Source organism: Trachemys scripta, chromosome 6 (genome assembly GCF_013100865.1).
Source record: "Trachemys scripta elegans isolate TJP31775 chromosome 6, CAS_Tse_1.0, whole genome shotgun sequence".
In the NCBI taxonomy this organism is placed as follows: Eukaryota; Metazoa; Chordata; order Testudines; family Emydidae; genus Trachemys; species Trachemys scripta.
The window spans coordinates 52,166,471-52,181,255 of record NC_048303.1 but is presented as its reverse complement, the minus strand read 5'-3'; the positions used below and the strand labels follow the sequence as shown (position 1 = coordinate 52,181,255).

Below are 14,785 nucleotides of genomic sequence, written 5' to 3'. Positions count from 1 at the left end.
TCAGATGAGGTCTCACCAGTGCCTTGTATAATCATACTAACACTTCTCTGTCTCTAGTGGAAATACCTCGCCTGATGAATGCTAGGACTGCATTAGCCTTTTTCACAGCCGCATCACATTGGCTGTTCATAGTCATCCTGTGATCAACCAATACACCCAGGTCTTTCTCCTCCTCTGTCACTTCCAACTGATAAATCCCCAGTTTATAGCAATAATTCTTGTTTTTAGTCCTTAAATTCATGACCTTGCACTTTGTACTATTAAATTTCATCCCATTTCTATTACTCCAGTTTACAAGGTCCTCCAGATCTTCTTGTATGATTTCCAGTCTTCCTCCGTATTGGTAATACTACTCACCTTTGTGTCACCCACAGATTTTATTAGCAACTATTACTTCTTGTGCCAAGGTCAGTAATAAAAACGTTAAATAAGATTGGTCCCAAGACCAATCCCTAAGGAACTCCACTAGTAACCTCCCTCCAGCCTGACATTTCACCTTTCAGTATGATCTTTTGTACTCTCCTCTTTAACCAGTTCCTTATCCGCCTTTCAATTCTCATATTAATCCCCATCTTTTCTAATTTAACAAATAATTTCCCATGTAGAACTGTATCAAATGTCTTCCTGAAATCCAGGTAAATTAGATCTACTGCATTTCCTTTGTCTAAAAAAATCAGTTATCTTCTCGAAGAAGATCAGGTTGGTCTGGCATGATCTACCGTTTGTAAAACCATGTTGTATTTTATCCTAATTACCTTTCACTTCCAGGTCCTTAACTACTTTCTCTTTCAAAATTTGTTCTAATACCTTGCATACAACTGAGGTCAAACTAACAGGTCTGTAGATTCCTGGATCATTTTTTCCCTTTCTTAAAAATAGGAACTATATTAGCAATTCTCCAGTCATAGAATACAACCCCCAAGTTTACAGATCATTAAAAATCTTTGCTGTTGGACTCGCAATTTCATGTGCCAGTTCCTTTAATATTCTTGAATGGAAATTATCCAGGCCCCACGATTTAGTCCCATTAAGCTGTTTGAATATGACTTCCACTTTGGATGTGGTCATTTCTACCTCCATATCATCACTGCCATTAACATCCTCCCACTACCCCTAAATTCTTCATTAGCCTCATTAAAAACGGAGGCAACGTAATTGTTTAGGTGTTGGGCCATGCCTAGATTATCTTTAATCTCCACTCTATTCTCAGTGTTTAGCAGTCCCACTTCTTCTTTCCTTGTTTTCTTTTTCTTAATATCATTAATCCAAATGCATTTACCCTTTGGCTTTGTATCTGGGCTCCCCACATCCTTTCTGGCCCTTTTTCAGAGCTTCACAGTCTCCCTGGTATCCTGGTAATCTTACTTCTTGGTTTCTGCATCATCAGCTTCTTCCATACAAGGAGTTCCACCAGTCACACCTCAGTAGTCTTTCTGCAAGCTGCTGTGGCAAAGACCCGCACCAGTAATTTCCTAGCTACTCACCTCTCCAAGTGAGTTCAAGCTACTATGTAAATAATCCCCACAGGCAGCCACCTGATCCCTTAGTCGCATGACCCTTCCAGATCATGTAATCCTTCCGACCAGGTGCTTCATCTGAGGGCACCCAGTACCGCCTGCGTGAACTATGTTACCCACCTTCCATCTTTTAAAAGGTCAAGAACCAAAACAGGTGTGCTCAGCTGCATGCATGTGACCCAGGGACTAATGCCATATTATAGAGATTCTACAGCACAAAGCATCCTGGATGTTAACCAGCCATTTGTTTACCATGTAGAGATCATCTAGGTAATGTATGGGTCACCTTGATTTGTCATTATTCTTGCTACCATTGGTAATATTTCTAAGTGGTTATTCCCATCTTATTTCTTCTGCAATTTTTCTGATATCTAGAACAGTATAATATAATAATGTAAAAGTATCACCAATAGGATATGAAACTGTTAGCATATTGTACTCTCAATACCCTACTGAGTTCCTCCCTAGTAATATGAGATTAATAGGAGAAAGGTGTTAATGCAATACAATGGAGATCTTACAGTTAAAATACTAGACTATTACATAGTAATAATAGCTACCATTACTGATTTTGACTAGTATGGCATTTGTATAATATGATGCAATTCTTATGTCGTATGGTACATTAAAAATACAAACAAAATAAATATCAACTCATTTTTTACATTGAAGTAAAAGATTGAGATTACTGACCAAGAGAGTGGGAAATATTACAAAATTAAAAATAAACAAAAAAACCCTTCACACATTAAGCACAGTATGGTGGAGGAATGCTAAATGAAGCCATTTTCTACAGTACAATTTTATTATTTCTGGAGATGAGTTATAACTGGAGAGACTATTATTATCACTTATATGATTGGGGCTTATGTAATGTTTCACTGTAAACAGTCAGCACTGTGAGTAGCAAAGAATCAGAGTTCATTACAAGAGGGTTTCTCTCCATTATGGAAATCCGTATTGACTTAGCTGCAGAGCTGGAACCAAAATGAAGCCAAACACTGCTTAAGTATGACTTCCATCCATAAGTAAGACAGGGGGTTACTGATACAAGTCACTTCTTACTTGCTCTGCTAGCTCTGGAAGGCAAGCAACTTAAGGTCACTGTTGCAACAATATGACTAAGGTTGTATTAACATATTCAATATAATGTTTATCGTTGGGGAAAATATTTGCAAGAGACAACGCAATGGTCAAACTCTGAGCTTTTTTTGGTATCCTATTGAAGTAAGTAACAGTGAACATAATTCGAGCCCATACAATATTTCATATATTGAAATATAAATAAATATGTGTTCTGGAGAAAATCCAGTCCCAACACTTAAATAAGAACTGTGCTCTAGGGAGATCTGATGGAGCTGTGGGAGGAAATCCTCTGACACCATGCTAAACAGCAATAGTATAGCCATTGTGGGACCACTACTGCAGCCTCAGCAACTGTTATGCCCCCTTTTCCCAGAGGGGAATAGATGATGGGCTGGCACTACTGCAAATCAATTGGCCCCTGCTGCAAGCTAGGGACATTACAGAACGGTGGTGTATGACATGCTGGGTTTGCCAGGGACATTACATCCACCCCTGCCTCTCCCTGTTTGGGCTTCCCAAAACCTTCTACCCTCACTTCACAGCAGAATGATATTGATTCTACTGCAGTCAGGGCTCTGTGCATATAGAATGGAGTGGCAGGATATACACTCAAATATCTATATACATATATATGTACATATCTATATACACACACAGAGAGAAAGAGAAAATATTGATTTGGTGTAAATTAATGACAAATTTAAAGGCCTCCTATATAATGATTTACGGTGTTCCAGGGCCCATTGAAATCTTGAATCAACAAATGTTAAACCCAACTGATTCTGATCAAATAGCAACTTTGTGGTGGATGTATTCTGTTCTTTGTTTGGGGCTTCATTTCCTACACACTGCCAGGTATACCATATTTTGTTCTTGCTATGCAAAATAACCCATACTTCACCTAAAACTACTATGCTAAAAACATGACATTTTTGTCAAAAAGAAGTAATGAACATGAACAGCAGCTACAATTCTAAATGAATTAAAATGGTTATTTTTTAATTCAAAATTATCCAGATACACTAGCTGACAATCTTTCCTTTGTTTTCAGAGATGGGCTTGGTATGTTGACATACCTGAAAGTGCTTCATTTGCACATCAGGTTTATAAGATGACTGACAGATGAAGAATTTCACGTGTTCTGGGAAGAATATCTTCCTTTTTCAAAGGAAAATACAGATGTGCAAGTGAGAGTTATGTGAGATCCCTAGGAATGGGACAAAGTGGCATAGCAGTTCAGGATTTTGGAAAATGCTGATATTTTGTTACTTGCCCATAGATTGTTATTCAGAGGTATGCTTTTATCTCATTATTTTAAATTCCATGAAATCATTTATTCAAATTAAACAAACAAACCACTGCACCTAAGCACAACAAAGAAGGCCAAGAGAAGAGCATTAATAATGATTAGAGACATGATGATTCTTACTGCAATGAGAGACTACAAAGATGGCTTACTTAGCCTTGCTAAGAGAAAGAAAGAAAGGGCCATGACTGACTAAAGTAAAATCAGGAAGGGTATAGTAGAAAACTGATCAGCTACTTCTTTTTGCTCTCTCCCACAGTGCAAGTCCAAGAAGGTAATCTAAATGAAAAAGAAAGGTGGCAAATGTAAAACAAATAAAATGAAATCTTCTTTGTGCAATGTATTACAGTCAAACTGTGAATTCACAACGTATTACAGTCAAACTGTGAGAGGTCATCACGAAAATAATTCAACAGGATTTTTCAAAGGACTGGATAATTTTATAATCTTTTAACATTTGCTCTTATGCAGGTGAAGAGAATGATACAAGGGAAATCAGACCAAATGTGTCAGGCAATAAGCTGATTGCCTGCAGGCATTAGGCAGGAATTTTATCCCCATATCATTACTCAATTGGCAAGATGCATTATGGTGGGTGCGGTACAGCATTTCTCTGAGGCATCAGGTATTATGGCCACTGCTGGAGGCAGGATACTACACTTAACAGACCAAGAAACAATTAGCTTCATGATTTTAATGTTACTTAGTTTTGCGAAATGCTCTTTCTGAAGAGATAACATGATCACACCACAGCTCAGAACTGAATTGGACTGCTTGACATCCTCAAGCTCTTTCAGTAGCATGTTTAAATACAAAGGATGGAACACACTCTCTAAGATAGTCCTGACCAAAGTAAAGCCATAGTACAGCTACCAACTGAAGAATACATCACAGATACCACTTTAAAACCTAATTTCATTGACTTGAGGACAACTGGGGTAAAATTAGTCAAACCCGATGAGGGAATCACTACAGAGATGTGTTTATCTTTCCAGTATGATACTGTCTGTATTTGAAATACCTCAGCTCTCTGAGCATCCCTACTGTCAGAGTCTATTGACAACACCCTTAATCACCAGGTTCCCTGCATTTCTGTGCTTCACTCCCTCTCTCTGGTATTTTTAATATATTTTGCTTCTGCTTTCAACTCACCCACAAAGCTGTCAATTTTCTGAAATGCTTCTCTCTCTCTCTCTGTATGTCTACATTTTGGATGATATCTAGATAACTCAAATGAAAGGAATAGCATCCTATTGTAAAATTGAGAATATTCAGCTTAGCCAGCCCATTTTTATACATTTTAAAGTAGTTTTTAAAAGTTAATTTATCTGTGTACTGTGCTACAATTAACTTCTCTGGATAGTGAATGACAGCACTGATGGCTTTGGGACGCAATCAACAGTCTTTATGGAGCACTGGTCTTCTAGTCTGGATCCTGGTTTCTTGGTATTTCATTAAACAGGATTTTTAACTTCCTTTTCACTTCACCTACTCTATTTTTTTTAACATTTCCACTATCTGTCCCACAAATGTAGTCTCTTAACGTATTGCCAGAAATATAACCCATGATTTTTGGGATAAGTGTATATATAGGCTGTAGATGAATGACAGTGGATTAAAACTTTTCCCCTGGCAGGTTCTTTGCTGAAAGGATGTTGCAAGTCTATCCCACAGCCTGCAGCGAAGTTGAATGCCTGTAAAAGGCAGAGGGACTACCTGGGTTGTAGACAGTATGGTACAAAGACCATCAAAAAGATTAATTTTTTTTCTCCAGCCAGGCACACTATGTTTCACCTGCTTTTTCTATTAGGTGGGGTGATGCCTGCTGGTAGGCCTTCCCCATGGAGATTTCCATTAGTTAAACACAAGCCCCCAAGAGAATCTGCAGGTGTCAGCTCACTTCCAGTCCCTGAGGATTAGCATTCAAGCTTCAGTTTGTAAACCTCTTTGTTAAGCGAACACTGCGGTGAGCAGAGCCCCCATAGAGAGGCTGAGTAGTTCTCTCATTTATGACATTGTAAACCAGGCTGGGTGCACAAAACTTTCTGAAAATGAGGACCCTTCGACATGTATCAAACTGGGCACCCAAAACTGAGGCATCCCAAATCAGTAATCAATTCTGAAAATTTAGGCCCATATGTTTTCCCCTGTTTATTTCCCCCTCCATTTAGAGACATGTACATGGAAAGATCATATCAATTTTTAAGCGTTCACCAGCACCTATTTATTATTCTCCTTTGTCTCAATGCCTTTGTTTGGAAGATCACAATTGGCTACTGTTGAAATTATTGTAATGTCACAAAGGGCATATTATGATTTCAGGTGGGGAATACAGAGAGCGCATAGATTAACACTCGAGAATCAAAGATCAACTTTCCATACAGCTGGCTCTAGTAATTTAGAGTTGAATTCTGAAAGGTGCTGACTTCAGTTTCAGGTGGTCATTCACCACCTCTCAGAACTTAGTCCATAATGAGGAAATAAATATACCAAGTAAAGGCAGAAATACTTCTCAAAGTTACCCTGCTTTTTAAAGAATTACACTGGATGATTAAGAGTATCAAGGGAAGACAGATTTTTTTATTAAAACCATTAGAAATCTGAAGAAAATTTTGGCAAACTCTGCATCATATTGTGTAGCAATTTTTCGAATATCTGTAGGAAAATCTGCGGAAGTATTTTAAAGTGAATGCACTCAGACAGCTATGAAAACACTAGCAAATTATTTAGTACAGATTTGTATCCATACTTAATATCTTTACATAAAGTTGACTTGTCACGCTTTTATATATATAAAATCTCCTTCCACATCTCCATGAAATCTTTCATTTCCCCCTAGGGTGACCAGATGTCCCGATTTTATAGGGACTGTCCTGATTTTTGGAGCTTTTTCTTACATAGACTCCTATTACCCCCCACCCTTGTCCCGCTTTTTCACACTTGCTGTCTGGTCACCCTATTTCCCCCCTAGAAATCTACCTTTATCCCCCCCACCCCCAAAGATCTTCCAGGCAATTTAGAATCATCTTTTTTAGTTCTTCTCCCTAGTGGATTATGTGGAAGAAGCAAACTCTAATCTTTCAGAGAACATTCAGTTACATGTATCTTTTTAACCTCCAATGCTAAGTGCATGGAATGACTTTTCAAATGGACACAATGAATAAAGCATTAGGGGTTTCTATTAGGAAGAGCAGCTGTGAAATAGTTAATGCTGACATTTAAAATTGTCATTTTTTCAGATTTCAGAGTTAGTGCCTCAGCAAGGTGAATAGCAGGAGGTTCATGCCTCTCTGAGAGTTATTGTTTCATTTTGTTTGTCTCTGTAGCTGGGAACAGAACACTGCATTCATTCACTGTCAGAGGGATAAAATCTCAATTTGTATCAGTAGAAATTATAAATTTTCCTAATCAAACTTTAGATTATTCAAAACACACTGAAATCGACAGAGAACCTTAAATTCATGGTGAGATGGGAATTTTGGTAATATGTGTTTCCAGTGGCCCTATTTATCTGTTGCACACTGAAGAAAGAGATTGGCAGAAAGTGTACCATACCTCTTTTCAATTATGCAAAATATGTGTGTACCAGTAATGTGATACTATATACAAAGTGCCTGTGAAGGGTCTCTCATATTGACATATACCTCATTTTCTTAAAGAGGGTGCCATATAAGTACCAAGATAGACAGATTAGATAGATTTATATGGCTACAAGAAGAATTGTTAATTATGTGATTTAAATGGCTCCACATTTATTCATTGCATGCCCCATCATGTCATATACTCTGTAATCATGTAAAGGCACATTAGACTACATTTTGAAAGTACTGTGGGGGTAATTACATGCACAAATCCCAGAAATAATGAAATTTATTAAAAGCTTGCCTCACGGCTTTGAAAATATACCACATTATGCCATACACATCAAGGGGCTACTGCTTTAATTTCTCAGTGACTTTATCCTCCTTCCCATGCAAAATCAGATTCCCTCTAGGGCACTTTTTTGTGAATAAATACAATGCTGTGTGGCACTTGTGGAGTTTGCTATGTGATCAGTAGATTTCTATCCTTTATGGAGCTTGAAATCTGGGTGTTCATGAGGGAGAGAAAGTCTCTAGGTTTTGGACTGTTTCATGATCAGTGAGGATGGCTTAGTTTTACACACAAATATAGGCCCAGATTCAAACATGTTTGATGACATACTTACCATAGAGCTCTGCTGAGCTCAGTATATGTATCTGTATTAGGGCCCAACCCTACTGCTATTGAAGTGAATTTTGTCAATTGAGTTTTGTCTGCACTTGAGTCTAGAATCAGGCCCTTCATAATGATCTATTAAGGGGTAAGTCACTGCTCTGTACTAGAGATGTTACCACATTGCACTAAACAAAAGATTATAGCACAACTGCAAAAAATGACTCATAAAATCCTATACTGAAATAATTATAATACTTACCATTTGTCTAACACTTCACATCTTCAAAGTGATGCACAAACATTAATTAATTAATTACTCACAACACCCGGTGAGGGTACACTTCTGGTGCTGTGTAATAAACAATAAGGTGATTTCCTCCAACTGGGAAACCCATGAAAAGGTTTCTGGGTAGAGGAAATCTCAGTGAATATCCACTCACAGAAATCCCCTTCCCTGTAAATCATCCTCACAGACTGATCCATCCCATTTGGGAAACACCACTGGCTTCCCCTCAAATCTGGTGGTTCCCTAGGGGTCTGCAGGACACTTGTTCATCCACACTATCTGTGGGTCCCCAGAAGCCCCAGCTACCTGGCAGCATGGCTTCATAGAAGCTGAACTACCATACCTCCCCACAGCTTCAGCTGCCCCTCAGAACCTCTGTAGTGGTCTACGTATGAAAGTTATACACAACCTGAAGCTGTATGATCTTAAATTTCCATAGGACTGGAGGGAAGATGATGTGCACCCTATCGTGCCACCCACATTTCTTCCCAGTCCCCTCCCCCATCATGAGCTTCACACAATATGGGGAAGAATTTGCAGTGGCTGGGGGATAGGGAAAAGTGCTGTGAGGGCAGCTGAGCCCCTGTTCCATGAGGAATGAGGGGTGAATATTAGCACACAGAGAGCCCCCACTGTGTATGGATCTAGAGGATGCAATCTGGCCCAAATGTACGTAAGTATAATTTTCCGCATTGCACATCCAAGGAAAACAGATACAAGGAGTTGAAATGACACGTCCAAGACCTCACAACTAGCTCTTGGCCAAGCCAGGAATAAAACTCTGGACTTCCTAAATTCAAATTCTTCTAGATCACAGCCTCCCAGATTTACAAATGTAGGTCAATATCTGACCACATGGAGAAATAAAAATATGATTCAAATAAATGTTTTAAATGCCCATGAAAATTAAAAGACAATTTCCCTATTTTTTTAAAGCAGGTTTTGTAAATAACCAATAATTGTAAACCCTTTCTAGGTTTAAAGTGCTCTGCTCTCTCTTCTCTCTCTTTTTCCATGGCAGAAAACATGCTTATTCTACAAATGTAGCAATCTATATCTTTTGTTCTTGCAGAATCATGTCAATACACACTTCAAATATATTTGAATACGTCCTGCTCTCCTCCTGAGAAGAAAAGCTCTAAAAAAATGTGAGCTGTTGATATTTAGAGAAACAGTAATTCTATAGGGCTGATCAGCCATGCAATTCTGGATATGCTAACAACTCATTCATTATGTTAAAATGTTTCCCTCCATTATAGCTATTTTTCTATTGTTAATAATCTGTCAGCACTTTCATTCTATATCCTGATTATCAGCAGTTTGCTGCAAAATATCTTCAAAAGTACCAAGATTTTGGATGTTGTCAGAAGAAAACAGAAAATTTTGCACAAGATTAAATGGATACAAATGCATTAAAGCAGGCAGTATAAAGTAATATGTAAGTGGTTGGAAAAAATGCTTGGTAGGTGTCAGTGAGTTGAATTTGTTTTGGAACTCATAAAGAGTAAAATACACCCAAGCTGCACATATTATAAGGCTATATGTTATCTCAAGGGCTCTAGGACATGTCCAAAGTAACTACATGATATTTGCTTTTTGTCACTAGAAGTGCTAGAAAAATGTAAGGGTTGATTACCCGCTCACTTTCACCAGTGTAAATCAGGAGTAATTCCACTGAGGTCAAAGGAATTAAACTGGTACAAAGTCAGTGTGAATGAGGGGAGAATCAGCTCCTATGTTTATATTTACCGCTTTATGCTGAGCCATTATTTTCTTTTTAGGGACCAATCCTAAAATCCTCAGACATGCACAGTTGAACTCAATGGGAGCTGTGCCTGGTTAAAGGTTATCCCCAAAGGGGGGGAAATGGGTTATGCCTTTTTTTGTTTCTTTAAAATTTGTAAATAAAGCCTTAAGCTTTGTTTGTTCCCTCCCTTGCTCAATCATACTTTTACTTTTTTTACATCAGAAGTCCAAACCTTATCGAGTCCTTTCCTCTTGTATGATTCCATGGTCAGTTGGAGAACTAGCAAGAGGAATAGGCCACCCCAGATACCAAGCTAGCAAAAGCTGAGATGGGAGCAGTTTCTATTCAGACAGTTTAAAACTCTTTTCTGTTTTTGTTAATACCTGTTTAACTAAAATGCTACCTAAACAGTAGGAAGAAAAAATGTTTGTTAACGAGCCAGCTCCCTGACAAATTAAGTACTGAGAGAGCTCACAATACACATTGAAACCTCCAACCATTACTGTTAAAGACATTTCTCAAGAATTCTTTTCATGAAAAAAAATATTCTGTCAGAGGCATGAGGACTGGCATTCATTCATCTCTGTTCCCCAGTATAAAAGGACTGGGCCTAAAGAGAAAAGGCCTTATTCATGCCAGGAATACACTGTAAGTTTATCTCCCACTCACCCTTTTTTCATTTCGGAATTTTGTGATTATATTTCAAAGCACCAAAGAAAACCCTTACACTGTTTGCAAGCATGTGGCAGACAGTTATATTTTAGATGATAAATTAACCCACATGGAAGGGTAAGGGCTACCCTTTGCTGCATTGGTGTTCAAGGTGGGGGAAGAGAGGTTAAAGAGACTCTTCCTCCAGAACAAGCATACCAAATCAAATAGCTCCATAAAGTAAAGATAAATACTGGATCTCAGGGCCGGCTAACTCACCAGCCAACCAAACATGCCCCCACTGGGGTATTTGTTATTTTGCAGGAAGGGATGTGTTTATCCCCCATGCTTAGCCAGCCAGTGTGAAAGCTGCCATCAGCAGCAACCATTAAGCAGCAAATTTTGGATGTGCACATTGGTTGTGCTCACATATACATCAAAGTATGTCCCATAAGGCATTGCCAGACCTCCTTGTGGACACCTCCCTCCTCTCTTTTCCACATTATGCACCAGGTAATGTCTTTCATTCTTTGTGCTGTGTCAAGGGCAGGATCTGGCCCCTCTTTTGCCTCTATAAATATGAACATCAAGGGCCCAACCCTAGAGATTTACACAGTCAAAGCTCCTATTGAGGTCTACAAGAATTTTGCCTGACTAAGGACTGAAGGAGTTCATACAATAGGATGACTCATAGGAGAGAAATACTTCAATCAAGATGTTATTGAGTTATTTTTTCTCTTTTATTAATAAGGGCTGACATTTAACACATACTTCACACAAACACAAAATATACAAGTACATCCTGTATACAACATTTATTAATCTGGCTCTCCTTTATAGAGTTTCTTTTATCAATATTCCAGTTCTAGTACCACCATATTATTTTATTGAAATGTACTAAACCTACAATCTCTATTTAGTGCATTAAAGATTGGTGTTTATTACAGCTGTAAACATTTAATGGTTGATGATTAAATGCACAGTGAACTTATTAAATCCTGCAAGATTTAATTAAACATACTTGGCAAGAGATGGAAAATTAAAATTAGTTTTAATAATTCTGCATAATATGCAATATTTCTTGAATAGGTGCATCTAATCCTAAAAGAGATTTTCGATTTGCTCCTATTTTTACATTTCAAGATTTAATCCATTTCCCCTGTTTCTCCCAAATACACCTCACTCTCACCTAACACATCAAGAGCTGATTTAAGGGAAAAAGGTGGAACAAACTGACAGATCAAATAATGAATCATGCTGTTGGTATGGAGTGCCCCCTGTCATATATCCTCAAAATATTTCTTTAATTTCTTTAAAGAAATAGCAACAGTATTTGAATTAAGAAATAACATTATCCCAAATAAGTAAGTTAATAGCCAAACTACCGAAGTCATTTTTGCCTTTTTCTTTGCTCCCACAAGTTTTGTCTTGCATTGGATTCATAGGCATGGTTGGTACCAGAATAGAAACACTGTTCTTTATTCAGTTTCAATATCATATAATTTGAGATTATATGTGGAAGAAAACATATCAGCTTCACATCCTCTGCATCACATTACTGTATGTTACACTGAGTCAATGTAATGTGTACGTTTTGTAATTTAGTATCATTAAAATCATTCATTTAAAATTTAGAGGTTCTGTGTATAGCTTGAAGCCACATAATAATCCAGTATTTTCTCCTATACTATATGTTACATTTCATATAGTTTAATGTGAGATACATTGATTACACATACCATTTCACATGACTTTTATATCAGCTGTTATTATGCATTATGTTTCTGTTTTATTCTTTTTTTGGATTACAGCTTTTTAAAAGACTTAAATATGTTCAATTCTGCTATAAATTCTGACCATCCCCAGGTCCATCTGTAAGGTTTTTGGATCAGAACCATTCGTAACAAGCACATGTTAGCTGTAATTCTCATATCCTGAAGTGACTAACAAAGGCTGTCCTAAAGGCATATAATTCACCTCAAATGAGGATAAAGAATAAGGAGAGATGCTATTTATTTGTACCAAATTAAATAAGCAAACTATCCTCTGCTCTCTAAATTCATTGTCCTGGTTAGTCCTTTATTAATTCTCTCCTGTCTCCTCTCCTTAGCGAATGAAAAAGTCTCTCCCCCGTCCCCTTTTAAATGTAATTTTAGGCAGAATAAAAAAATACTATAGATAACTTATTCAGTGAGTAATTCTTTTTTTTCCAGATCATATCACTTCTCTGAAAGAGAAGATCGTGATGGTGAGAGATCTACAGTACTGCAGTGGAATTGTGCAGACTTCAGTAGCACATTCCATATATATGCAATGGTTTCTTATTTACATGTTGCTCGTGTTTATGCAAGTTAAAGACAAATACAGAGACTTCTGCTTTCTCCAGGAATCACAGATACTGGTCAAGGCTAAAAATGGCAGACAAAATCAAGCTTGTAATTTATTTTTCATGAAAAGCTAGGTGTACTAATGGGTGTGTGTATGGGGGGGGAAATCTCTGCAATTTGTTTTGAAAAGATAGCTCACATTTTTCAAAAAACAAATACTGTATATTCAATTCAGCTTTAGTTGCTTTCATGCTATAGGAATTCTGCTGGTGATGAAAACACTGTACAGCCAATCAAGCTGCGGTGCTATAGAGCCATCCGAAGTAGAAGCCTAGTGTTTAAAATAACCCTTATGAATTATTCATTAAGAGTCGATGTTTATGCAAATTACAGAAGCATGTGCCCACCTGACCACCATGGGTTAATAATAATAATAATAATAATAATAAAAACACACACACACAAAAACCAAAAGGAAAACTACCAAGCTTTAAGCATTCTCCAGAACCTATATAATCAAATGATAATGCTCTTTCATTAAATGCATCAAAGAATTACAATCCTTACCTGGTTAGCTTTGTAGGGCCCTCAGATTTTCTGGATGAAATAACTGACTGTGCGTGCAACCAATAAAACTGAACTGAAAAGCTGATTAAGGGCACTTACTTAATGCAAAGCCACTCACTGAATATTCATATGATGCCTGTGTTTATGCAAATTAAAGCAAAAGAAAGCCCAAGGGGATTGGTTGCCATAGCCCACAAACACGGTGTACAGCAGAAAAATAGAGAATAGTGACAAATAAATCGTGAAATTCATAGCTTGGAAACAGCAAAGAGGAGCATAGTAAAATATTAAAAGTCTTACGTGAATTACAGTTTTAAAAGCTTCATCTAATCATATCATTTTAGGCCTATCAGGTATTTTTTTACCATGTAGTAATCTGTAATTATCATCTTTCCAAGAGATATTGTCACTAGTGTTTGTCAGCTTTATTTATCCTGTAACTATTTATGTAAGCAGAGTCCTTCAGCATATCAAGTAGGAGAAAAAAAATAATTACAACAAAAATTATAGTGTAATACGTTAGGAACAAAACCCATAAGCTTGTGCTACACTGTATTAGGTCTTTCATGTGATTCTGTCTTCATGAGCAAAATGATGGTGAAGAGGAGAGTGAGTCAGTGAGAGTCTGCTAGAAATGGAATTTAGCTCTTTGGGGTTTCTTAATTTTGATACATAACTGCTTCATTTCAGATGCCTCCATGTTTTATATATGACATAGCTAATCTTATTTGTTGTATAGACATATTTTATTTTCCAGATCTAAAATGGTTTTAAAAAGAATGAGCATTTATATTATTAAAAACCAAATGTATGTGAAATGTATATACAATATGCTGTCTCATAATCATGACAAAATGTACTCATGTGGGTTCTTAATACAGTCATTAGTACTATTAATAATGTTTTTACTGAGATATATTTTAAAACCAGAATGATTCAGTATATCAGCATTGTCATTTTTCTGATAAGCAAGAAATGTATGAAGATAGAAATCATTCCCCACTCATATTTAATTTCTTAGAGTTTAGCCTTATCCATCTATTTCAGTCCACAACAGATTACATTTTCAATAGTAGCTCCCCTTTGTAGATAACTAATTAT

The 14,785-nt window shown here is 37.1% G+C and overlaps 1 long non-coding RNA gene across 1 annotated transcript in view; it reads right to left on the bottom strand.

Moving 5' to 3' along the window:
- The window catches only part of LOC117879593, a 156,300-nt gene extending 142,523 nt beyond the window's left edge, over nt 1-13,777 (bottom strand). Inside the window, exon 1 of the long non-coding RNA XR_004646314.1 lies at nt 13,685-13,777. This is a non-coding gene — a long non-coding RNA (uncharacterized LOC117879593). The remainder of the gene's footprint in view (nt 1-13,684) is intronic.
- Nucleotides 13,778-14,785: the final 1,008 nt, after the last annotated feature.